The 27,575-nt window shown below is 41.3% G+C and overlaps 1 long non-coding RNA gene across 2 annotated transcripts in view; it reads right to left on the reverse strand.

Moving 5' to 3' along the window:
- Positions 1 to 7,293: 7,293 nt before the first annotated feature.
- LOC137146459 (uncharacterized) overlaps positions 7,294 to 27,575 on the reverse strand; it is a 47,699-nt gene continuing 27,417 nt past the window's right edge. For both annotated transcript variants that reach the window (XR_010917950.1, XR_010917951.1), the window contains exons 3-5: positions 25,578 to 25,613; positions 9,413 to 9,452; positions 7,294 to 7,490 (exon numbers count right to left, since the gene is read on the reverse strand). This is a non-coding gene — a long non-coding RNA (uncharacterized lncRNA). The remainder of the gene's footprint in view (positions 7,491 to 9,412; positions 9,453 to 25,577; positions 25,614 to 27,575) is intronic.

Raw genomic sequence — 27,575 nt, forward strand, 5'->3', positions numbered from 1 at the left:
TAGACCATTGGTCTGACCCAGTATTGGCTGTTCTTAAGAAGAACATAACCAAGGTGTCCAGAGTTTGTAGGTCCTGCTAACCACACCAAGATTCTTTGCTCCCTGGACTCTGCTTTTATTTTAAGTAATACTTGACTCCTACTACAGAAAAAAGGCCTATCTCTGATCTCCCAGCTAATGGCATGCCCTCTATGTAGAGTGGAATAGAGTTAGAATGAACGCTCCAGAAACCCTGACAGCCCGTTTAACAAGGTGTCTAACATCCCATTTCCTCTGCACTTCCTCTCTCCTTAATCCTTTTATGCGAAACTCACTCAGGAGTAAGCACGTGTGAAATTGAGGACTCTCTAATACACATTGCACGACACAGACTCACTGAAATAGAGTGTCTCAGCCTTGTTCCGTCAAACAGTGCCAAGAGGAAGCAGACTTTAATCAAAGAATCTTTTCCCTGTGTTCAGGGCCCTGTGCGCACTCAGATAAAATAAACAGTCTTTCCACTGACACTTCTTTTCCCAATGCTTTCATCTTCTTAAAACCTGGGATACAAAACGATGTTTTGGAAAAGCAGGAGGGGTGAAAAGAAGGAAAGCAACCCTTAATCGGGGCTTTAAGTGCAACCCTGAATCTGAATATCTCTGAATTTTGGGATGGGAGGTGTAGACTCTGCACTGAGACTTGGATCCTCATTTTCCAAACGAGTGATACTCACGAGTTAAGGAAACACCCGCAGTTTCAAACCACTCTGGAGCAGATAAGGTCCATGTCAGCAATAATGTACTATGGTTTTAAGAGGTCCTCAGCACCCACAGCTCCCATTAACTTCTCCTCAGAATTCATTGTAGGGTATGTGAGAAATGTGCATGATGCCAACTAAAAGCAGAGACATGAGTGGCTTTAATGAATACTATCGAGGGTTGGATCAGTTTGCATAAAAGTCAGAAACAATTCAGGTCTTTGCCCAAAAATCAATATAAATCTGTTCAGAGGCTTATTCATTAGTTTCTTTGAACTTCCTGGTTTCCAAGCTCTTCGTTTGTGAGTTCTTGATGTCGGCTGTGCTGTTGAGTCAATGCAAAAGTGGCCCATCGGTTAACATGAAGGAATCCCTTGACTTTTCACTCCTTCAGTGAGCTCTGGTATTAGGAATTCACACAGCTCGCTGCAGCAAAAGGTACGCAAAATAGTCACAGGGAAAGGCAAAATTACTTGTAACTGAAAGAGTTTTTGCATGTCGTGATGAACCTGAAAAATGGAAAATCTGCAGAAAATTTGACAGTTCCACAGATTTGGAAGCTCAGAAACAGGGTGTGTGTCCATTAAAAACAAACCCTTTTCCTCAGTGAAAGAAGGCTTTGAAATTCAAAGTTCTCAATCTGAATTTGTTCCACCATGCTGTTTAAACACAAAATTAAAATGCCACAGAAAAGTGAAACTGAAGGGGTGGGAAAATACCAGAAAAGAAACGGTGAACATTTTCATGTGAACTTTTCTGGAAATTCTTTCACTAGTTTTGCACATCTCTAATCACAAGTCACATTAATTTAAGATTTAAGCTAGTTACTATTTCACACAGGATACAGCCTGTATCAGCAGAACTATATCCTGCAACTGCAGGCGGACGGACTTTATCCAATAGGTCTATTATCTCCCCAGATATGATCCTGTCCTAATTAGGATCTCATACATACCAGATACACCAAAAGTCAATGACAACTTTATTTATACAAGGGACTGTATACAATCTGGGAAAGCTGCCTGGTGTTTTTAAGTGACCATCAAGATATCGATTTGGTGAAGTCTGGAAATGATACTTCATCTGTGTGCTTTGGTTTGGAAGTTAGAGGATGTGCATTCTTATACAGGAGATGGTTCTAAGGACAGAGCGATGAGAGAGAATGCCATTTTGGTGATGCTAATAATGATGGCTCATCTTTGCCCCCCCCCCTTCCCCACGCCCGCCCTCAACAGGCTTTTTTTGTTCAAATGGCAACTTTATTTTAAATAAAGGATGCAGATGAATGATTTGAATCCCCATTTGCAAGCCTCTGCTGGAAGAAGTGTTTTAGAAACAAATGATTTGCAATGTTAGGCCCATATGGAAAGGAAGGGGAATCCTCATGGTACCATGGAGCACAGATTACAAACATCAAGATGAACAGCACTAAACCTATTGCCCAAAAATATAAAAAAAATTACCAACACAAAACAAAACACCCAAGTGATTAAAATTTCAGTATTATCATCGTACTATGTAAATGACAGTGTCCCTCTGGATTAGATTTATAGAGAGCAGGCCCAGACATTGTAGAGATAAAGCGTTTTTAATCTGTGCACATAATCAGCTGAAGGGGAAATATAAAATGCTAATAACAAATTGAAAGTCAATCTAAAAATGATGCAACAAACATTAAGACCATCATTACTTTTCTTTTTAAAAAGCACAAAATGCTTCATAATAATTCTGCCAGGGTTGAAATCTTAGCAAAAAACTTGGCCCACACTTTAATCTGCTCTATACATTCAACTTTCTATTTTAAATGGATCAGTTTACTTGTGACTAAATATAGAGTGGATCTCACCATTTCTCGCTAGGTGGAACACTATAAAAGGTAAGTGGTACAATATATCATCTTAAAAGGTGGCTTATCTGGAGAGGAGGTGTAGGAAATATAGTGCAAGGGGCCGTCTGCATCTGAGGCACAATTGGATTCCATTTTTCCTTTTGAAATAGGGAAGGAAGAGAACGTTACTAATGCCTGAAAAATAATGTCAAACCATGAGGCATGTAGTAGGGGACATATTTCTTCAATTTGAAGGGAGAGGCTGTGCAAATAAAAAGTCTAGGGCTGTTAAAAGCTCCAGATGGCACCATTTCTAATGGTATTAATCTGCATAGATCAATTACAGCAACGCTTTACTTCTATAGCATCTTCCATGCAAAGGCTCTCAAAGCTCATTCGTGGGCCTTGTCTAGACACAAAAGTTGCATGGCTTTAATTTTACTGGTATAGTTTAGCAGTACAACCCTGCTAGTGTGAATGCAATTATACTGGTATAAAGGTGCCTATAGTGGTAAGGCCTTGTCTATACTAGAAAGCTGTACTACATTAACTTTCCTGGTGTAGTAATACTGATGCAAACTCCTAGCATGGACAGTTATGTTGGTATAATGGTGCTTTAGACTGGTATAGTTTTTTCAGTATGGAAAGGCAAATAAGCTATACTGGTATAACACGCTTTTATACCAATATAACTGTGCCTACAGTAGGGGTTGTATAGCATATCAATAAAACAAATCACGCCACTAACCCACAGTTATAGTAATAAAAAATATGCATAGACTGGGCCCTTAGATTGTAAGACCAGAATGGTCCACTATGATTATCAACTCTGACTTCCTGGCCAGAGAATTTCATCCATTCATTCCTGCACTGGAGGAAATGATTCTTCCCTATTACATAAATGCCATCAAGTCTCAGACACATCAATTAAGCAAGTCTTGTGAACAAGGCTGGAGACGACTGTGGGTACGCAACTCAGGTTCTATCTACCAACATAAGTTCCCTCTACAACCCCAGAACAGCTACATATTTCTGGTAAAAAGACCAGCAGGGAAACACTTAACAGTGTTGCTCTTTATAGTGGCATTGTTAAGATCCAGAATCAACATTCCAAGGTGAATGGGGCATAAGATACATGCTAGCAGGAGGAAGGCCGCGGCTAAATGGGCATAGTGACCTTCGTGTGGAATTGGTCCTTTCAGGAATTTTGGCAACACAGACATACAGCATGGTTTCAGATGGGGAGGAGGTGAGGCGTGAGAGTTAAGTTATATAGCTGAGTAAGACTCCTAAATAGCATATAAGGTTCCTCTCTTCCACTGACCAAAAATCAGGAGTCCCTGACAGAAGAGAAAAGTAAATCCTGGATGGAGTTGGAGATTTGTGGCTGAGCCCTAGACTGCAGCGGACTGTTTAAACCCCGCTGACTGACTGTGTTCTCTCTCCCCCCTTTTAGTACGTGGCTGTATGTTGCTCAGACACCACGCACAGGGCAGATATAGCTATATGGCCCGACCCTGGAACACAGGAAGATTATTGAACAAAAATAAGTAATAAAGGCATAGGGCAAAAAGATGTGTTATGGTGTTTCCTTTGAGGCAAAGACAAAGAAGGTACTTTGTTGTTTGTTGTGCCAGAGAATCATCCCTGATTGTTTGTGTCATGGTGGCAGATAAGTGCAAAAGAGATAGATGTTCTGTCTCCGAGGCACGGTTCTCATCTGTATAGTATAAATTTATGCCTGCTGGTTGCAAGGATCATGATTCAGAGCCGGTATAGGACTGTGATCTGAGCAGAGGAAAGCCAGCGCCTTTACATTTGACGTTGATCTGCTTCATTCGTGTTGTCAGTCAGTCTCTGAGAAACGTCCCCTTGCGTTAAAGTCAGTTTACTACCAGAGCATGCCGTGTTGCATGACAGCCACCTTCCATATCACGGGCAGGAGATAGAATAGTAGGGGGTTCTGTGTGGGGAGAGGGCATTGTTTAATCAAATAAATTCTGTTCATTATGGTGGACTTGCTGGCTGACGAATGATTTCCTTCCCTGGTTGGGACAGCCCCTCTCCCTAAACCTTCAACTCCAAATAGAGGATTCAAAGCAGCTTCTCTGCAGAAATCAGCCAGAAAGGTTGGAAAGGGGGGGCAGGTGTTTTTGGGGTATACCCAGCACTATGTTCTGAAAATGTAATGCCTCTTTTCTACAGTATTTGGCTGCCACTTACAATGTTAAAGCAATACATTAATTTGTTAATGGCAAAATGGCAATAGTGGTTGGCAATAGATTTTAGAAGCCCAGGGAAATAGTTGAGTATTCTGTGTTTTAAATATTGGCAAGACACACAGAGCATGGGACAGATGTTCCATGGATGAATGTTTTAAAAATCAAAATACATACCAACCACATTGAAATAGTGTCTTTGTTTTGAAAGTGGAGTAGATCAAAGAGCCATAGGGACCTTTTCGTGAGAGCTGCATAGTCTACCTGGACACTTAGTGAATGGCAGGCTAGAGCAAGGTAGATTTACACCACAGCCTGCCGCATGCTTACTGTCCGTCTAACCAAATCCTTCATTAGGAAGATAGCCAGCCTCCCTCCCCTTTGCCACCATTAGTAAGATTACAACCTCCTGCTTAAAAATATCACATCATTCATCTCCCCGCAACCTCCCTTTCTTGAACTGCAGTGCTGTGTCTTGTCTCTGTGCAGTGTGGAGGCTGAGTCCTGGAGCTCAGATCCAGACCTGAGCTGCCCCATAGTTCAGAGAGGAGACAGGGGCTGTTCCATTTCAGGCCCATCTCCTTGGAGGCATGGAAAATTGTCTTTTCCATGTTGAGGCCAGGTCTACACAAACGTATATTGATATAACTGCATCGCTCAGGGATGTGAAAAATCCACACCCCGAGCGACCTAGTTATAATGATCTAACCCCTGGTGTAGACAGCATTATGTTAACAGGAGAGCTTCACCGATTGTTGTAGCTTCCACCTCTCGGGTGTGAAAACAAGCCCTGAGATAGGGCTTGCATTGATTCGGCAAGAAAAGAACGAGCCAGGAAGTCTTAAGTATACGTACGGCACTGTGAAAATATTTGGTAGTAGTCAAAGAAGGAATGATTAAAAGCCTGATTTTACCACTTCTGCATTCATCAGCATCTTGCTCCACATGCAGTTTCATTGGAATTAATGGGGTTACTTGCAGAGTAAAGCACTGCTTTACATGAGTAAGGGTGACAGAATCCGGTCCATAATAATCAAAATAACTCATTAATAGGCCACCTAAAAGGATTTATACGGAAGATTTATTGTCCATTCTATAGACGTAAAGTACAGACATAGGCACACATACAATACAATAGCTACATGTACCAGAAAAAATGAGACATATTTCAGAACATAAATTAGAAACTTTCCACAAGCTGCTGGAAACAAATGAGAGCAAAGAAAGAGAGGTAGAGACAGACAGATAGAAAAAGAGAAAGATCTAAGAAATTCTACTCTGTAGCGCTTACTGATAAGAAGCATGTTCTGAAGACAAATTCTTTCAAACTAACAGCATCAGTAAGACCTTCATTCATTCTCCCTATCTAAGCGAGTCTGTTTGCAGCATCACTTTCTCATGTCAGAGTTGTTTGTGCTTTCAGGAATGAAGAAGATTAAAGAATTTCTTAGCCCCACGTTCCAGCATTCTCCTACAAACTGGAGAGTTTGTTTATTTTGGTCTGCAAACTCCCCCTAATTTTCCTCAACCCCTGATTGCTTAATTTCATGCTTCTCTGAAACAAGATAATCAACTTAGTTCATCCTCTTACTTTTCTTTCCCCAGCTAATTATTCCACATCCCCACCCACGTGCTGCACCACAGCTCTGAGGAAGCTTTGGCTCAGTGTGCTGGCTGAATATTGGGTTCAAGGAGGAAATTAGTTTTTGCTGCTGCCACTGGACCCTCTGGAGAACAGAGGGGAAAAAAGGCTGAGCCCGGTGACGTTTCATTGATCTCATTTCCCCCAACATAGATCAAAGTGTTTTCACATTTCTTGGTTCTTCTGCAGTTCAGAGGGACTGTAGCCAGGGGCAAAAAGACAAATGAAAAAGTTCACCAAAGACTCAGGGTTTGGACACAAATCTCCCTCTCCAAGGAGGGTTTTATTGCAGGGTTATTGGGTTAATCCAACTAGAGAGGGGTGAATTATTTTGACCGTTGGAAAACTGGAAAGGTTTTGAAATTTCCTTTAAATTTTATTTAAAATGTTTTTAAAAATATTTTAAAATGTTCAACATTAAAAACAAAGGTTTTATTTCAGGTCAAACCAAATATTTTGTTCCACCCAAAATTATTTTTTGGTTTTTTTCAAAATTGCCAACAAACCAAAAAAAAAATCCACTATTCACCCAGTTCTAAATCCAACATAAGAGCGGAGGCCCGATTCACCATTGCCCTACACCTGGGATCGTCATTTGCACTAGTGCGAAGTAGGCGTGAAATACTGCCAAATCAGATGGGTGTACTAACTTTGCCCTGGCACAAATGACTCACCTTTGCCCGGCCCCTTCTGCAATCAGGCCCTAACTTGCAATAGTCTCCAGCTACCGTTCCTTCCAGGCAGTTTTACAAGAAAGAATCCAAAGTACCAGGAACACAGGGGGTAGCTCGTATGTTTCCCCCCAAACCTCCCTGACGTGGTTAACTACTTCCAAAACTTAGTTAATAAAGTAAAAATAATTCCCTGAAAAATAAGCAACTGTGGGATTTGGTTTATTAGGAGTGCAATGTTTCTGCCTTTTTGTTGACGCTTTGTTCTCTTTTTTAACATCCAATAATCTAGAAGGTCTATCACATTGCAGGCTCCTGCTGAGAATATCAGGATGCAACCTGGGAAATGGACAAGCTGGTCCAAAACAAGAACGTGCCTCTTCACCTGCTGAACCTGCAATCCAAATTCAAACCAGATTTATTTTAGGGTAACTTTATCCCCACCCTCAGCTTTTCATTTCCATGTCTCCCAGTGCCTGCCCTTCAAGATTCCAGAGCTAAGTGGAAATGAAGGTGCAGAATGAGAAAGCCTGTTAAGATAAGACTTCTAGACCCCTTCAGCAGATATGAGAAGTTTGGATTTCAGATAAGCACCTGGACTAATCTTCCAAATCTCATCCCTATTAGGACCTTTATCATCACTGATGGAAGAGCCCTATGTGATTCCCCAACCCAGAGCATGGGACTATGCCTATAATTATACATATGGCCACTTGGACATTCTCTATCATCCCAACTTAATTGTTACAGATGATGTCCCAGCTGCCTCCAGCATTGTAGTAATCGCCTTCAAGCTGGAGTGGCAGGACATGCATCCTTCTATTAGGTTGTTGCCAGTGCTAATAAACTAGTGTGGACATGCTATGCTTGCTTCCCTTGCAGAATGAAGGAACCATTTTTAGATATTTTAGAACACCATTTTTTAATGTTGCCTCTTTTCTGTTCCTGAGCAGGTTGCAAAATTCTCACATTTGTTATTCAAAAACTTTTGCTGATTTCTGCACAGTTCTGTTCACCCTACATGAACAGCTCACAAAAAGAGTTTGCAGTAAATACTAAGGAAGGAGGTTGGATCTTGTGGTTAAGGCAATGAACCGGGACTCAGAAGATCTGGGTTTTCTTCCCACTTCTGCCACAATCTTCCTTTGTCACCATGGTTAAGTCATTTACCCTGTCCACCCATAAGTTTCCAAAGCCTGCAAAATGGGGCTAGGACTTCACACCCTCACTGGGCATATCTGAGCTTCACATTTGCTTTTCATCTGCATTTGAGCTCCTGAAGCTCACATATTCACAGAGTGAGAACATGAGATGTGTAGTTTAATGGGGTTAAATAGAAATTTTAATCAGAAGTCAAATGAACATTCACAGAATTTCCTCCCCCCAAATATTCACATAGCTCAAAGAGTTTCCCCCATATCTGGTCTCCAGGAGGGGGAGTCCCATGGTTCCTTTTCTACTGGATTATACTCTTCTTCTGTGTGACAGGAACACAGAATGCAGCCGGTGCTTTTTGGCCAATCACACCATTCTAAGCCTCAAACTGCCCCCAGTCTGTAGCTAAGCTCCCATTGGTGTCATTATATGGCCTTATATGATGCAAGCATAACTTTATATATAAAGACCTTACTGAAGAGGAGGAGAAAAATTATTTGTACTGAAGTAGCATCTAGAGCCTCAGTTAAGTTGGGCCCCCACTGCGCTAGGTACTGTACAAACATAAGTGATAATGCTAGCCCCAAGGAGTCTACAGTTTAAATGACAGGTCATAACAGGTGTGAAAGACAAATGAGTGGGGGAAGGGGGCACAAAGTAACAATAGCAGGATGATGTTTTAGTACAGATGAAATTGTCCCCAACTTAATCCAATAATGCAAACAGGGTGCTGTTTAATTCCCAGAATGGGAAAGGCTTTTTGCTAACATCCTATACAACAAAGAACATTTAACTATATGGCCTAGTGTACAGAGCACTGGATTGGTACTCAGGAGATCTGAATTCTATTCCCAGCTCTGCCACTGGCCTCCAGGTGACCTTGGGCAACTCACTTCATTGCTGTGGGCCTCAGTTTCCCCATCTGTAAAATGGGGATAATGATACTGACCTCCTTTGTTAAGCGCTTTGAGATCTGCTGATGAAAAGTGCTACTGAAGGTTAAGTAGTGTTGTTATAAATTATATGTATTTGACAAGTCAATTCTTACATTAAACATAAGTTCTTTAGTAATTTAGCATCCCTTCCCCAGCTATCAGCTCCTTTTAAAGGAGGTGTTAGCATACACATCATGTACATTGTCTTAGAAGATTGATTTCTCACCTGTAAAAGTGATCTACGTTCTCTCTCCTCTGCTGGACGCCTTAGTCAAAAGGGAAAATGGATCTTTTAAAGATACATGTATCCATCACTATTATTTACATTCTAATATGCGTATGCAGCTCTGCTCCAACAGGGGAAATGTAAATCAGATGGACATCATTCCCTGAATGCCCTAAAGAGCTCCTCTCCCCCCAAATTAGAATAGAAAATGCTCTTTTAAAATGCACCTTTAATATGTAAAAGCTGCTTTATTCTGGCTCTAAATAAACCAAACTTGAGCTACATGCCAAATATAGTAGATGAAGGACAGGTGAGATGAGAGTATCTGGCCTAGGAATCAGTCCTAAACAGCTATTTATATTAATGCAAAGGAGGTACAATGTTCTTCCTCTTGATATATGCTGCAGTGGGATATAGTTTTGTCCCACTAGTGAGAATAAAAACGTACAGTTCATGATAGGCAAAGTCACATGTGTGAGATAAAAAGCGCCAGCTATAATATATGTCTCTGCCATGTATTCTCCTCAGGATTTTCTTTAGATCTTTGGTTGACAACAAGAAAACACTTACTCAAGGTTAGACACTGGTCTCTGGGCTTCTTAATAACCATTTCCTATCTCCTAGGGGATTGTGCCTCTGAAACAAACCAAACTCAACTTCAGTTTCTGGACTTGCAGAGACAAGGAAGAACTCATTTATATGCTCCTTTGTTTTCCACTAACCAGGCGTGTGAATGTACAGTACACAAAGATATGTGCTTATATCTCTGAGCATATGTATTGCAAGGATGTGGAGACAGACAATTGGTGTACACTCTCTCACTGTCAGAACATCCTTGACACTAGTCAATCAACAATAAAACACACATTTATATTGTAACAAACCAGCTAGCATGAATGTGAGTCGCTGCCCTGTCCTACTTGGAATGGCTGCTTTAAGTGTCATAACCCCATATGGCTAACAGCTAATGGAGAGTCTCCTCTAGCCCAAATGCTTTTGGAGCAGAAGGATGCAAGTTCTAACCATGCTTTTGTTGTGAAGTGCAAGTGTCGTACTGACTATTTAGAAGTCACCACATGCAGGAATTTGCAACGTACTTAAAAAAACATTTTAATTTTTCATTTCTAGCTCTTACACTAGTGGATTAAGGCTCCTGTTTATCCCATCCAGGCTGCAGAGAACACTAGAGACTAGAATGCACTTTTGCCAATTGGTGCAGAGGGCACTGTGCTTTTGAGAAGCTTTAAGGTTTTCTGACAAAGTAACACAAAACCCGAACAGATCCACAGCAGAGTTTGGATGTGCATATATTTTGAACTCAGTTTCACTTCCTTTTTACTAGTTGTACAACTTGGAATGGTTCCTTGTGGCAGTATTTTCCAGTGTCAAGTGACCAAAATTCACGAGTCAGGCTCCAAAAGATCATGAGATTGGCTTAAAAATTATGAGATTTTTAAAAATGATACATTTGGGATTCACGTGTCTTTTGTTTTCTGAGCTTTTAGGGCTACAGGGAGCACATTTCCAAGCTTTCCTCTAAAACCGGAAAGGCTAGAAACTTACTTTTATGTAAAACAAATATTGTGAAACATAATAAAAACATGAGGCTTGATAATGCTGCTCATAACTCTGTCAGAAGGAGCTGTTCACAAATGCAACAGAGGCACAAACTTACTTATGAAGCAAGGGTCACGGATATAATCATGTTTCATCCTCAGCAGCATCAGGTTAAGGAGAAACCTCCCTCTGCAACCTTCCTACCCAGTCCTCATCAACCTATGATTTAACTCATCTGACTGAACGTGGCCTTCGCTGGCCTTTTCTCACAAAAGCATAGGCCTGTCCCAATAGGCCTCACAATAAATCTACAGTGTCAAAATAGTGTATCACTGAGTGAAGATTATATCTGTCCCATGCCCTGAACTGAAGAGCTCAGTCAAAGAATGTGTGATCCCCTGCCATTGATACCATGTTCCCAATGGAAAAGAGAGCAGAGATTAAAAAAAAAAAAAACCAAAACCCAACACCTTATACACACACAAACCCCGAACCTCCTATATGACAATGCCAGCATCAGCTTCTGTCTTTTTAGTGGTAGCCGCTGCTATCCAAGGAAATATTTTTTAAAGGTTTATCATTTCAACAAATTGAGCAAGGAACCTGGGTAAAGTTTTACATCAATGTAAAATAATGTTGGAAAGAGACAGTGTGAACTGCCCATTGAAAGTAAACCAGAGATATGGTATGTGATCGGGGCAGTACTTTTAGCTAGATTTACTTTATGTTTTGAGTTCCCATTTAAAGCCATTGCCTGCTGAATCTGATTTCAAGGGTCTCCTGACCTAGAGAATTGTGCTCACAGGATGAAATTCACCCCTGCACAGAGGCTGAGCACAAGACCCACTCATACCCTCAAAATAATACTTAAGGGGGACTTACATGGTGCTTAGGTTTTGTACTTGCCCCGCTTCATGGGGAGGGGGCATGAATTTCACCCACATGAATTTCCACACCCACTAACATTTCCCATAGCACTGCTGTATCAAGTCCGGCTTCTTTGTCTCTTGAAAATGGCTACCTGATGCTTCAGTTGAGCATGATCTTCCCCACCTCCATACAATGCACTCTTGCAATTGTGCAGTGTGGTACAAGGAAGGAAAATTCTTCCCCATTACGCCCACACAAAAAAATCTTATGCCCTGGAACCTGAAGTTTGATTGATGCCATCTGATCATTCCCAAGGCCAGGTGCTGGAGTGAGTCAGAGCTCCATTGTGTAGATGGCCAAGCATTCCAATGTGACTGTGATTTCTTTTCTTTTCTAAACTGAGCACATCTGTACAATAGCCTTAGAAGTGGCAGTGGGAAATAACTTGGAATTATTCTCACTGGGGAAGGGGTGGTGGTGGTGGAGGGGATCAGCCCATGAGAGTCATTAATGTTTGATTTTAGAAATACTTTAATATGGGAGCTTTCTTGAGCCAGCTTCCTTTAACTGTGATTTAGACAACAGCCTTGGAACAGTTAAGCATTCACCATTATTCTTAAATATTCTGAATACACTTAAAAATAGCCTTTATGGATGATAAAGCACATTCTACATTCATTCTCTCTCTCAAGCTATTTGCAAATATATTTCCCTAAGATCTGCGCAGCAGATATTGCTTTGCACTAACAGGTAGGGTCTCAAAATTTGCTTGGCTTGATATTTCAACCAGCCTAAAAAACAAAGCTTAATCAGACAGCGAAAGCACTAGTGATGAAGTATTCTGGGGATAGTTTTCGTTCTGGGCTGCTGCTTTTTGACACAACCCCTGGTCCAGCAATAGCATTTCCTCTAAATTGTATAAAGAAAAGCATTAGAAATAAACTATTAACTCTTGACCAAAGACAAAAAGACATCCCATGATGTCTCGATGGACAAGGAAAGATCAAAATGGAAATTAGAAGTCCCAGCCTAGACTAATCCAATCCCTTCTCAATTCTTTCCTATTAGCAGAATATAGACACCACCACTCAGAAAACAGCCTGGGCTCAGTGGCTTTGCCCCAGCAAAAGGCAGTGTGGTTGAACTGCCTCTGAGCAGCCCAGAGTCACCATTTGCCTTCGGGGCTCCCATTGCTCCGCAGAAGAAGTGCCGGCATCTGCCCTATGCCTGGCTTAGCATCTGCTGACATGCTGAAGAAATCATGCTATCCAATGTGGCTTGGGGAGCTAGCAGCCCAGGCTCTGCCTACTTCCCACCCATCCTGTCCACTTGCATGGTGGGGGGAGGGGTTGGGGGAAGAATAAACCCCATGAGAGGTTCTCCCCCGCACCTAGCTACCTGCGTGCCATTTAGCTCCTTGTGTCCTTGGGCTGTTGTGCTAGGCAGATGACAATTCACCTCTTATTACTCTCTCTCTAGTATTATTATTAAGTCTGTGTTGTTATTCGGTGATGTTAATTGACAAGATGATGGTGTCTGAGGAACAGGAAAGCTTGGTGACTAACAACTGGCAATTTAGGCCAACAAAGCACAGTCAAGCATAATTTAATGCGTACCATCAAAACGGTCTTTAGGCCGGCTTTGAGACAACACTGGCCCTGGCCAATGTAGAAGCTGGACAAGTTACAGAACAGAGGGAGAGGGGCTGCACATTCATTCACAAGAGAACATTTACTTCTCACACAACCAAGCAAACTGGGGTATTAGAAAGAGTCTAAACAATATATATTTCAATCAAGAAATAATTCTACTATTGGAACTCACGTCCCAATATTATTACGCCGATCCATTGGCTGTAAATGACCCAGGATATTTAGAAGGAAAAACAATTTGCTCCCACTATTTACTTCTTTCTCCTGTTCTTGACCCTGAGATCATACAAATGTTTTTCTGCACCTCCGCTGGGAAAGACACTCTCATCAAGGAGGAGTAAATCACAATAATAGGGAAATAATCCTTCCCTTGAAATATTTTATTTATTTATTTTTGCTTCACAGAAGTCTACATAAAAGTGCATAAATTGTAGTGATGGCTGCTGTTTGGTTAGCAGCTCAGACTCCAAATGAACCTTTCTTTTATCTGGGGGGGTGGGGGTGGAGGGGAAACATGGCCTCTTGACAAGGGACTGTTGGGGCAGGGAGGGAAGGCACTCTGGCACGAGTATGCCTTTTTCCCCTTTAAATCTAACTCAGGTAATGAAAATGCACAAGAAAATAGTGTGGGTGCATCGGGGAGTAGTAGAAAACAGTTAGATCTTCATAGAGCCATAAAGAAGTAAACAGTAGGCTGCTATGAAGATCTATGGGGCCCCGCAGTGCCATTGTCTTCAAAAGGAATTAAAAACAAATTGCTGAGGGCCAGCACATAATTTAGAGACTCACGGCAATTTTATGACTTGCTAATGTTCCTAATTACATGCCCGTGAAAGGCTTAATTAATTGGGGGATGTAGCAAAAAGTGGAGCCTGTGTTTGTTATCATGGTTCCACTGCATTGATTTTAGTGCCTATGGAGAATTTAGGGCCTCTTTATTTGCACAAAGAAAATGCAAGTCTCTCGAAAAAATGCACATTAAGATCAACCCCTCGCTGCTATCTAATATACTTTCCTCTACTTAACCAAAGCGCTTGTAATCATATTTTGTAAATGTTGGTGCCGTTAATTGCATTGTGAGAGAAAATAGGTTCCGCTTGACTGATCATGGAGAATTTTATAAAGTTCTTTCCCTGCTCCCAAATCTGAGGACTCTGTGAGAGAAACTAATCAGGAAGTTGATGTGGCAGGATGCTCCAGTGCTGCTGAGGACGGTTCAGGAAACAGGCGAGCCCACTCCACTTTCTCCTCCTGCCAGCATCTCTCGCTCACTCTCCAAGAGGATTTGGAAGGATTCAGAGGTAGGGAGTGAGTAGAAGCTTTGGCTCATCCTGCAGAGATTCTTTGCCAAGGAGACTTTCCAGCCCAGTCCACAGTCCTGAAAGTGCCAATTGCATTTTACACACACCCTCGATACCAGGATATTATTTTGTTGTTCCCAAAAGTGTGTTTGTTGCTTCACAGAAGACGGAGGAAGTCATGGCCTCTGCCCCGGCAAGTTTAAACAGGACACCAAATGGGAGGTGACCAAAAGTAAGGAGGGGAAGACCACCTTCATTAATTTGATAACAGAATTTGGTTTTATTTTGATGAGCACGAGCCTCAAAATTCAGACCCGTGTCCAGATTTCTAACCTGCTGATGATCACGGCTGTTTGAGTCCAGGGTTTTGGTTTGTGTCATTATAGTGAAGGGCATTTCCTCTGAGAAATATGGAGTCCAATTTCAACCCCGTCCCCTCAAGCCATCTGAGATCTATGGGTGAAAACTGTGAAGTCCCATATCCCTACAGTGGGAATAAAAATGGGTCCTGTCACTACTGATGCGCATGAAAATGGCAAGAAAAATCCATTTGGACCAGTGGGACACCACAACCTTTTCTCAGCTCTACCAGAACTCTGTCCCAACAAAGATATCATTTTAACTCTTTCACTGCCAGAGCGCTACTTTTCAAAGACACCCTTTCTGCCCAGGAGCCGTTTTGTTGACAGGACATAGAAACAGCTGGACATTCCACTAAGGAAATGGCGTAAGAGTGAAGGAATCCAGTCTCCAGCCAGGTTGCGCCACATGCTGTTGAAGGTTAAGCATCCAGACCCGGATCAGCAGAGGACCTGAATTACTTCAGTGCAGCGCATCGGGGTGGCACCATTAGAATCCAAGTGCCCCACTTCACTTGAGGAGTGACGGACATTTTCCTGTATGAACCTAAGAGGCTCAACTGTGATGTGTTATCAGTATGAAGCTGACCACCTCAGCTCACTATCTAAATGACCATGAAGTCCACTATCCATGCAGCAGTAAGGAGAGACGGGTACACAAGTACAATGGCATTTCTAGCTGCTACCACAATATAAATAATACATAGCAATGATCGTATTTCTTAACTATGGTGCCTTCTAATAGAGATTTGTACTTGAATTGTCATTCCCATGTTCCTTCCCTGGAAAAGAAATAATGGACTTAAGGTTCAGATAATTACACACACACCCCCCATTCCACAAATACACACCTCAAGAAAAGAAATTAAGGCAGGACAAAAAAGTCTTTTCAAGTTCTTACGCTAAGTGCGTAAATAAAATAAAGAAAATCTGTTCTCCAAGCTTTTGACCAGTACAAGAGCTACTGTTTCCAAGGGGTGTTAGACACTGCATGCAAAGATGATAATGGAACATTTAAAAGCAACCACATAGGAAAGGAAAACGCATGGGAAGGGAGGAGGACTTTTTTCAAGTAAACTCTACATCTTTCTTAAAATGCTTTTCTCCTTTCCTTGGTGTGAATGTCTCTATGGATTTCTGCACTCAGGAACTCCAGTAAGTTGGAGAGAGAGGTGCACTTATGCAGGAAGCAGTGATGGCCACTGATCTGAAGGAAACACCCACGGGGGAGACTGGTAATTTATGCTCTCAAAGACCAAGGTATCTGCTGCCCGAGCATAAACTGCAAACTGTGTCAAATTAGGTGGCGCTGGCTTTGTCACACTAGATGGCCATACAGTAGGGAATGAGTTTGAATTACAAGAATCATTTCATGTAGGGTAGAAAGTTAGAGCTTGATTCCATATGTTTAAGCCTAGTGCTTTTAATCTACTAAATCATTAATCTTTTTTCCTTTTTTTGTCTCTACTCCCCCATTTTTCTTAAAGGGGTCAGTTCTCTCTCTCTCTCATGCATGCACATGCACACACGCACGCACAGATACACTCAAACTGCCAAGTAACAACCTCAGACTTGGCTGAGATAAAGAAACTGTACAATCAGAGTGAGCAGATATTCACCTTCACCTGGACATCACAGACTGCCTTTTGAGCTAAATTTTATTTTGTGTGTTTGTAACATGTACTGTTGACAAGGGGGGGGGGGGGGGTTTTATTACCAATCAGCAATCATTTCATAAAATACCGCAATTAAAGTGGAAGAACTTAATATCCTGAATCACAAAGTCCCCTCAGGAAAAGAGATATACAGTCTTACACGTCTAGCTTGCTGGTTCAAATGCAGTCCATGCTGGTCAAGACCGGATGTCATTACCACCTTTGATGGCTGTGTAATGTATTGCTGATCTCAATTTGGTTCCTAATGGACAGGTTTCCTCATCTCAAAACCACCACTCAAATACCAGTGATGGTAACGTCAAAAGAGGCACCAAGAACTGTAAGAAGTAGCTACTGTCTCACTCAGAACTGGCCTCTCCTGATCAGGGCTGAGACGCTTTGGTCAGGTACAGTGAGCTTGTGGGATGCTTGAATTACACTGGCCCTTGCTCAGCTAGCTCTGTGGAGAGAGAGAGGACTCCAGTCCCCAGGGCTGTGTATACACACATCCCTGACTGTGTGTGACTCTATTCCTCCCATCCCTTCCATATAATCCATCTATTTTAGTTACTCCTAATGCATCCTCACCTTGATATCCTAAAGCCTAAATAAGGCCTTGTGGTAACTGTGAAAAATTGGACATGCAATTGGACCGAATGCAGTAGTTAAACTGTTTAGTTGTTTTTCTTATTTTAAGGATGTGGAGAGGAGTGGAATAAATCTACATTTTTAACGATGTCCATTACATTACATCTTATATGCACACGTCTATGTGGAAAATCATTCATATGGAGGAACTGAGAATCCTTTTGCGGTTCAATATATGCAGTCGTAAAAGTCTCAACACACCATCAGCTGCCTGTTGTAATGAAATGGCTAACATTTACAGTAGGGGGTACAGTGCTTTTTTGCTATCTACTGCTAACAGCAAAAGAAGATTCTTCTTTAACTCAAAAGATAGGGGAGTGTGTTTCTGGAGCAGGGAATATGAGAGTTCTATCTCCTCTGTGGCCATAAAGTTCTACGACAACTGAAGTGCCAGGTTATCATGTTGATAGCAACAAGCACACAAAGTCGTGGGATTGTAAGCTGTTCAGAGCCACGACTGTCTTTCGTGTGTGTGTGTGTGTGTGTGCAGTGCCTAGCAATGTTAGATAATGAATGTGAGATCTGTTTTCCAAAATAAAGTGACACTTAAATTACTTGACACAGTCCCTTTAAACTGTCATTTAAATCCCAAATTTAGGCTGTGTTAAAAAATAGGGAGACGGCTATTTAATAACACTTAATTCAGAAGAAATATTGTGGTTGTTTTGTAAATGGATTTAAAACTTTTTAAAAAGCAAAGTTTCAACATTTCTTTGTAGTGCTAGAAACCGAAACAAAAATGTGCCAGGCAAGAGAAGGTGGTCAAGAAAAAGGAACTCACCCACTCACTTGCCTTATTCTTATTTATTGGAATTCTGGTATCACCGAAAGAATCCAGCTGGGCATCTGGGCCCATTGTGCTAGGCACAGCACACATGCAATGAAAGACAGTTCCCCTGCCCCGAAGAACTCATAACCTCAGTTTATGACAAAAGACAAAAAGCAAACCAACAGGGACTGAGCTGGGTGTAATGAGCTGCAGTCACAGCCCTCTAGCTGCCTAGTTCTGTTAAGCTGAATGAAATGCGGTAAGCAAACAGCATAATGGTGAAAAGAATATTTCTGTTTCAAAGTCCTTTCTGTTTTAGTCACGTAAGGAGGTTCAACTCAGACGGGAGGATTTTTTATTTTAAATAGTGTTTTTAATCTTGACAGTTTCGTTAAACCCACGATTGAGTAGCATTATGTGTTATTTTGGCATGATAAGAAGGAAGCAAAACCATCTATTCTTGTCCCATGGCTCCCGAGTCTATCATGCATGCTGCTTCATGCACCTGGACATCCTTACTGCTAATGGGAAAAAAGTGAGCCAAGTTTGAGTTGTGCTCCTAAGAGGAGGAAATGTCTCTTGAAATAGAGTTGCTTCTTTAATGATAAGACCTTTGACAGGAACATGAATGTCATGAATACTTTGATCTCTGGTCTCAGAAGCTTCAACAACAATTATGAGTCAAGAGGGGTGAATATGGGCAGCAGCTAACGCAATACCCTAGAGGGTAGCGATGAAGTAATTAGAGACAAAACCCAGAGTGTCTGCCTTACACCACTCGCATGAACCAGGGAAGGGGTGAGGGAGAGCTTGGTGGAAAAAAACATATTCTTCAGAGAGACACAAAACCGACAAGACTTTATACATTTCAAAGCAAAAATCTTCAAAGACAGGTAAAATGCTAATTTTACTAATGTAGGTTTTTATGTATATGCTCAGAAAAGGTAAAGCAAATTAATCACCGGCTTTACCCCCTAATATATATCTGTGTTACAAATATATTACAGCATGTCAGATCTAAGGAGATATATCTGAACAGCGGTTGTTAAAAGAGCGTTTCTCTTTTCATGCTCTAATACAGTTATTTTGATCTTTCAGTCTTCATATTTTTTGTTCTCATCAAAGGAATGATGGTGCTAGAGATTAGGATGTTATTTATTTCCCTCTCACTGTCCAACCAGTGTTAATCACTTCTAGTGTTAACAGCTGCACAAGTCTGTCTGCCGTCAGAGAATACACCTTGCGATGCTCTTGGAATGGACTCGAGAAGCATTACTGAGCTTTCCAGCTGCTCAGAGCAGCCCCTAATGATAACTCAAGACAAACATTCCTTGTTTTAGGTTAGGATGACCTTCCTCTCCCTGCACCCAAAAAACAGACTATAATACACCATGGGAAATTTTATGCAAATTAACAGCGATGAGGTGAAAGAGACTTCAATGAAGTAAACACACAGGGCTAGCTAAGAACCAGATCCTGCACTCATTAAATCATTGGCAAAACAACCATTGATTTCAGTGGGGCAGGACTGAGCCTTACATCTCATAGGTAGAGCATTTGGGATGGTGGAAGATGCCCAGCTCTCTCATGGGCATTTCCCAGGAGTGGTCACAGACTCATACAAGTTAGAAATAGAAAAAAGTCCTATTAGGACATTATTTATCATTTGTATCACAGCCGCACCTAGATACCTCAAAGCAAGATCATTGTGCCAAGCATTATACAAATACATAGGAAGAGACAATCCCTGTCCCAAAGAGCTTACAGTCTAAATAGATAAGATGGAAAAAACAATGGGAAGGGAAATAGAGGCAAAGAAAGGTGAAGTGAACTAACATCACACAGCAGATCACTGACTGATCTGGGAATAGAACTTAGATCACCTCAGTTCCCGTCCATTGTAACTGTCTGGTTATCTAGTCCATCCCACCCAGAGCAAGATTGCTCTCTGCTTCAGTGCTGTGTCAATCTAAACATCAATGGTCCAAGTGAGAGCATTTCTACCACTTCCCACAGGAGATTATTCCACAGGCCAACAGATCTCAGCAGCATAAGTTTCCCTATACCCAGATCTTTTCAGCTCTCCAATATTAAAAGACAGAAGCATTTCAGAATGAAATGCGCTGATTATTTTTGTTTCATCTAAAACACCTCAGTTTGCACATAGAATTTCAAGGACTTCACTGGATGCAGGGTCAAACCCATAAAGGGCCACCTATATGACTGGTTTTATTTATTTATTTTCGAAACAACAGATCATGACCTTGCCCAGACATAGTTAAAGATCTTAGGCCAAACTCAGACCTCTGTTTCCAGGGGGGAGATGGGAATGTATGGCTCAGATTCACCAAAGCGCACTACCACATGCCTAACTTTAAGCACATGAGTAACGCCACTGACTTCAACAGGGATAAGCATGTGAGGAACAGTAGTGAGTTTCCAGTCCATCCTAATCTCACCTCCTAACATCAGGCATTATATTACTGAAAGACCCTCTTTGAGGAAGTCCAGGAGATGCCACAACTGAGACTTTCTGTAGATATATGGGAACCACCTTGCCACCAGCAGACGACCAATTTGTGCTATGTCACTGACCATCTCTATGGCGGATGTCCCCACAGTGTGGTGAGCAGAATGGGAATTTGCTGCTCCCTCTATAAGAAACTCCTTCCTCGTCACCTCAGCCTGGAGGCTTTGAGCTGCCCTGCTCTCCTGGGTGGAAGCTCAGCCTTTTCAGATGTGGAGTGGTGCAGTGTGTGGTGAATGACTACACCTGGGGACTCAGGAACAGGATTCTGCACATGTACTGAACCAAATGGCTGCATTGGTCTATCAGGAGGATGTCCCAGACTCCATACTGCTGACTCTGAGATTACTGACTGGCTAAGATGCATCTACCTAAACCCTTTTGACATTTTTGCCTTATACATCTCCGCTTTATCATCCTACTTCATATTTTGTATTTTGAACTTTGCCCCCATCTTTATTGTATTACTTCTGCATTTGCCAATAATAATGTCAGTGGTGCTTTGCCCATATGCAGGTTAACTGCTATTATCACTTTTAATTTTGGACCCTTCAGGAATGGTGGTTCGTTCTGTCCCAGATCGTCCCATGGAGGTATCTGGTGGATTAAAATCTTTATATATGATGGACAAAAATACCTGAGCTATATCCAGCTTGATTCCACACATTAAAGCAAACAGTTTAGAAGACACAGACAAAGGTGGGAAATGCCACGCTGCTGGGAAATCACACTCCTAACCTCTATGCCCCTCTCCCACAAGGAAATCTACTCATCCGAAACACCCAGGCTTCATTCGAGGAGATTAATGATGCTAGTTTTTCTACGTTCAATTACACCCACTTTGGTCAAGACTAGTAGTTCCCAGAAAACTTTAGGTTGTCTTGAAAGGGGTTGAGCTTTGCCCTGGGAAGATCATCCAAGGGGCCAAGGCAGGCGATAACATTATGCATTTGGCATAAAAAGATACCTCCAAGTTTTCTTCTGACAATTCAGTAGCATTGGGAATCAGGCCAATTAGGAGAGGCGACATTGCCTAGTGGTTAGCATAAGTAATAGGGCCTTAGGACTCTTCAGTTCTGTTTCTGGCTCGTCAACTGTGTGACACTCAGCAAGTCAATTAGGCCTGGTCTACCACGTAAAAGTTTTGTCAGCATACTTACATCGGTGGGGTGTGAAACACCAGCTATGCTGACAAAAGCCCTCATGTAGGTGCAGTTATACCAGTAAAAAAGTGGTATAGTTTGCTATTTCACTCAGGGAACTGCTATAAGCAGTATCTCCACTACAAGGGTTTCCCAGTACAGCTAGACCAGCAAACCCTTTCTAGCACAGACAAGGCCTTAGGCTCTTTATGCCTTGGGTCTTTTGAAATGGAGTCATCTATAGAAAGGTTCCCTCATTTGAAAGGAAGGTGCTAGATCATTGTAATCCTTCTGCCTGCTTCTAGCCAACAGGAGTCAATGTCAATGGGGATACGCACATGCTTAACTGCTTTGTTGAAGAGATATGGATTGCTGAATCAGGACCTTATAATACTGTATAAAGAAAAAAGTCCTCACTCCAAACTCTAGGCATCCTTTACTGTAGTTTAAAAGCACAAATCACCAAGACACCAAAACCAGAAACCATTCTCGTGTATACAGCAGAAGCCAATTAGCCAAAAAAGGGAAAATTGAGGATACCCCCAGTCCCTTCTAAAGATGACACTTCCAGCATCATCCCACTCCTTCAAATATCTCCCATAAAAAGAAATGGGCCTGTCATGATTTTATAATGTACGGTTACTATTTTGAGATTTTGAATAAAACAAATATGCAGGTAACAATAAGAGGTTGCTCAAACACAAATGGGTCTTTTAAAGGTCACAACTAGTTGTATGGAAAATTCATATATATTAATAATGATTAAAATAAAGAGTAAAAATATATATATACATCTAGTTATATACACTGCTGTAAATCAATCGATTTGTAAAACAACCAAGAGAGAAAAGTCAGTTTAATAACCAAAATATCAGTTTTCTATTGGAGAGGTGAATACTGTTTTTTTTTTTTTTTGTAGCATTGAAAAAGGAAAAAAAAAAAAAAAAAAAAAAGGGGGGGGGGTTGGTGAAATGTTCATGGCTGGCTAATTTAAATCCATTTGCACACCCAATTTATACATCCAAATTAACAGTCCTGAACTACAACAATGCTTACCATTTCCTCCCATGGTTTGGATACACCAAGTATGACTCAAACCGGTCTGATTGTAACTTGGTTCTACCTGAATATTATACAAAATTACTTGCTTAGGCCCCGATTCAACAGAGCACTCTTTGTGCTTAAGTTTGCGCATGTGAGTAGTCCCCCTAAAGTCAAGAATGCAGGTGCTGCAATCAGCTTGTGCCAACTACATATTTATTTAGGTTGTGTATAGACCAGAAAAATACCCATTCCAAGCTCTAGGTGTCCTTGACAATCTAAAAGCTCAGCATACATGAAGACTAAACCAGCAGATGTCATCACTGTATATAAAAATTGAGGTCTATTATCTTAATGCTGAAATAAAATACCCTGCCACAGAAAAGTTCCAGATGGCTAGCAAAACATCATTGTCCAGATAAGCCCGATGTGTCTGAAATGCGTAAGTATGCATAAATATGGGTTTATGGAAAACAGATCTTGTCAAACTAACTTGATATCTCTTTTTGATGAGATTACAAGTTTGGCTGATAAAGGTAATAGTGTTGATGTAATATACTCAGACTCCTGTAAGGCATAGGACTTGGTACCACACAATATTTTCATTAAAAAGCTAGAAAGATAATATATTAATATGGTGCTCATTAAATGGATTGAAAGCAGGCCAATAAATAGATCTCAAAATGTAGTTATAAATGGGGAATCATCATTGAGCGGATGTGTTTCTAGTGGGGTTCAACAAGGATCTGGTCTTGGTCCCATGCTATTTAGGCATTTTTAAAACGATTGCTCATAAAATTTGCAGATGATATAAAAACTGGAGGAGTGATAAATAATGAAGAGGTCAGGTCACTGGTTCAGAGTGATCTGGATCGCTTGGAAAGCTGGGTGCAAGCAAACAATATGCATTTTAATACAGCTAAATGTACACATATCATCGAGGAACAAAAAATGTTAGCCCTACTTACAGGATGGAGGATTCTATCCTGGGAAACAGTGACTATGATAAAGATTTGGGGGTTGTGGTGAATAATCAGTGGAACGTGCACTCCCAGTGTGACATTGTGGCCAAAAGGGCTACTACAATCTTTAGATGCATAAGCAAAGGCATCTCGAGTAGGGGTAGAGAGTCATTTTATTTCTGGTGTGACTGCTGCTGGAATACTCTGTTCAATTCTAGAGCCCACAATTCAAGAAGAATGTTGGTTAATTGGAGAGGGTTCAGAGAAGAGCCATGAGAATGATTAAAGGACGAGTAAACCTGCCTGATAGCGAGACTCAAGGATTTCAATCTATTTAGTTTAACAAACAGAAGGCTAAATGGTGACTTGATTACAGTCTGTATCATGGTAAACAAATACTTGATAATGGGCTCTTCCAATCCATCAGAAAGGTATAGCACAATCCCGTGGCTGGAAACTAAAGCTAGACAAATTCAGACTGGAAATAAGGTGTAAATTTTTAACATTGAGGGTAGTTAACCACTGGAACAATTTACCAAGTGTCATGCTGTCATTTCACCCCTCTGAGCGACATAAGTCACACCAACGTAAGCGTCGGTGTGGACAGCACTATGTCGGCAGGAGAGTTTCTCTCGCTGACATAGCTACCGCCGCTCCTTGGGGTGAATTAATTATGTTGACGGGAGAACTCTCTCCTGTCGGCTTAAACTACATCGGTACAGCTGTGCCACTGTAAGCTCTCTAGTGTAGACATGGCTTTAGAAAGTAAAAGACCAGGTTATGTGCGAATCTAGGGCTCCTGTAGTCTAGTCTCAACCTGTAAAGTCATTATTTCAAAACAATGTTTTAAAAGAATACATTAGATCCCAATCTTAAAGAATAAGTTAGATCTTTGGAACAGGCTATGAGGGACCAATAGTGATGTATACAGGTGCACTGATAATTATTTGAAGGAGTATTTGAGCAGGAGTATTTCTAGCATAACAAATCCTAAGGAGACAAGAAATAGGAAAAGAGCGTCTGATATAATGCCTTTGAAAGAGGTTAAACCAGTGACATTGGCCATCATCAGCATTGTGTTCCTTGCCTTAAAATGCTGACACTTACATGTTTGATGGTAACTACACTGCATGGGGCACCTTTGCTTTCACATCAGATCTGCTGACATGAACAAGAGCCGAGTCAGATGGGCATCCAAACATTAAAGTCCTTGACTATTTCCATAAAATGATTGGCAGGATGCCTACTGTTAGTCAGGTGGTAGCAGCACTGATAAATGGCATCCTGATTTAAAAAAACAAAACAAAAAAACTTTGCTACACCTCTAGCAAAAAAAAAAAGAAAAAAGCAGCAAATTCTTTTTTTAATTTACGTGACTTCTGAGAGATGAGATGTCTCATTTCTAATAATCGTATCCATCTTATGCCTTTGAGCATTTAGGATCCACTCTGAGAACAATAGGTGTTTTTCCTTTTCAGCCCTACCTCAGCTGAAACTGTACTCAGATTTCTATGGGAAAACTCTAGCCATGGTTTGCAGGAAGATGACCCAAAGTAAAACAAAACTGAAATTCAATATCAATTCAGAGACATATAGACCTGATCCAGAAAACCATTTTCTGCCTGCAGTTTAAACTTCAACAAATGCATATTTCTTTTAAAAAAATTGAACAGATCACTTACTGCTGATTTCCAGCTAATCCATCAGTAGATCAATGCCTGAAAAAAAGAAAAAAAAATCTCATTTCAAGCCTTGATAATATTTCTGTTCAGCTTTTGTAGCTTTTTAGGAACTTAATTCCAGGCATTTTTCTTAACATAAGGTTTAAAGACTCCTTCGAAGCAGAATTTTCTTTTACATCTGAATGGTATAATGGGAGCTTTTTTTTCCTGTCCCCCAGAGATCAAAATGCTGTTTCATTTATTTTTTTCTTATTTTAAATCCTGCAAATATCTAGTGAGCTGGAGGCTCAGGCAGGGATCTCTATTGATACTGATACTTTACACATATTCCAGCCTCAAACCCTGCATGGAATACGACTGTCATGAAAACAATAGTAGCAGTGATGACACTGACATTATTTTAGTATTCATCCCTTTACAAAGATGGAATATCATCCTGTGACATAGCAACAACACTGGGATGGTGAAATATGCACTCTGCTTGGCTTACACTGGACATCAAGGCTACCACTGGCCAAACCCACAAGTACTATGGCCTGGATCCTACATTGCAGTGAGGGAATGGAAGATTGATGGGTTCCAGCAAACCTTGTCTACCACCAGCTGCAGTGCGTGTAAGTAAATTTCAAGTCCTCTTGCATGTCCACTCCTCTTGTCTCTATTTCATGGCCTGAAAATGGGGATTGGTACAGGCAGAGGAATGGGAGGGTGAGATTTTCAAAGATGCCGAAAGGATTTCAGGTGCCCAGTTCCCCTTGAAATGATATGACTTTGAAACTCTCTGCCACAGTGTGTGAGGAGATACTTCAGCACAAACTGAGGTCCCTTCTTAGGCCTCACTCCTGTTATTAGGCAGGAGTAATGGGGTTTTCCCATGCTGAAGTTCCATTAATTACAGAACATTCTCTGTACATGAATGATCCGGGAGGCAGAAGGGCAACAGTTAAAGAGAAACAGCTAGATAAGGCTAGTCACGGATCACTGCATGGCAGTGGAGGCAGCAGTGATGGTAACAATAGAAGCAAATGCTCTGCTGCAGGACCAGGCTGATCAAGCTGCATGGGGACAAAGCATAAATGACAAACTGGGACCTTCTAAAAAAATCCAAGCAAAACTGGACACTCAAGGGCCAACGTTAGACAGCTGTGCTGTGGTTTCTCTGCATGACTCCCACTGACATCAATAATGGGGAGTACTCAGATTACAGAAACCCAGCGCATCGTTTGAAATGTGCCCATCTGAACTGAAATAAGATGGGACAGGGCACATGGACATAATCCGCCCACTACTGATGGTATCTCATACTGCAGATTTATCTTTCCATCTGTTTGTACAGCCCTCATCACCATAGTACTACAGGGCCACACAGACATTAATGACTGTGTCCCCATTGCACACCTCTAAGGTAGAAAAGTCCTGTCATTGTTTGCTGTCATCTTGGGGAACTGAGACACAGAAAAATTAAGTGATTTGCCTGAGGTCATAGAGCTAGTCAGTGATAAGGCTAGGAACTAAAACAAGATCTTCTAATCCAGTGATTTTGCCACCCTTTTCCCCACAAATAAAGACAAGAGAAAGTGCAAGGAATATAGCTTCTTCCCACAAAAGACAGCCACAGCACTTCTACCCAGGAGTAGGAAGGATGGCCTAGTGGATAGGGCACTGGTCTGGGACTCAGAAGAATTGGTGCCAAGTTCCAGCTCAGCCAGAGACTTCCTGTGTGACCTTGGGAAAGTCACTTAATCTACCTGGTACCTCAGTTCCCCATCTGTGAATGATGACAATACTTCCCTACCTCACAAGTGGAGTTGGGAAGATAAAATTCTTTAATGATTGAGACACAGTATACAGGTACTATAGAGATGAGAGCCACATAGATAGAACAAAACAGTGGAAGTCCATGGGACAAGAGTTGTAGGTTTCTTGTTTAGGGTGAAGGAATGTATCTGCACAATCACCACTTGCTTTAAATGTCAGCCAGTTTTCTCCTATCTCGTG

The sequence above is a fragment of the Emydura macquarii genome, unplaced genomic scaffold (assembly GCF_026122565.2).
Source record: "Emydura macquarii macquarii isolate MOO-44397 ecotype Brisbane River unplaced genomic scaffold, CSIRO-AGI_Emac_v2 contig_450, whole genome shotgun sequence".
NCBI lineage: Eukaryota > Metazoa > Chordata > Testudines > Chelidae > Emydura > Emydura macquarii.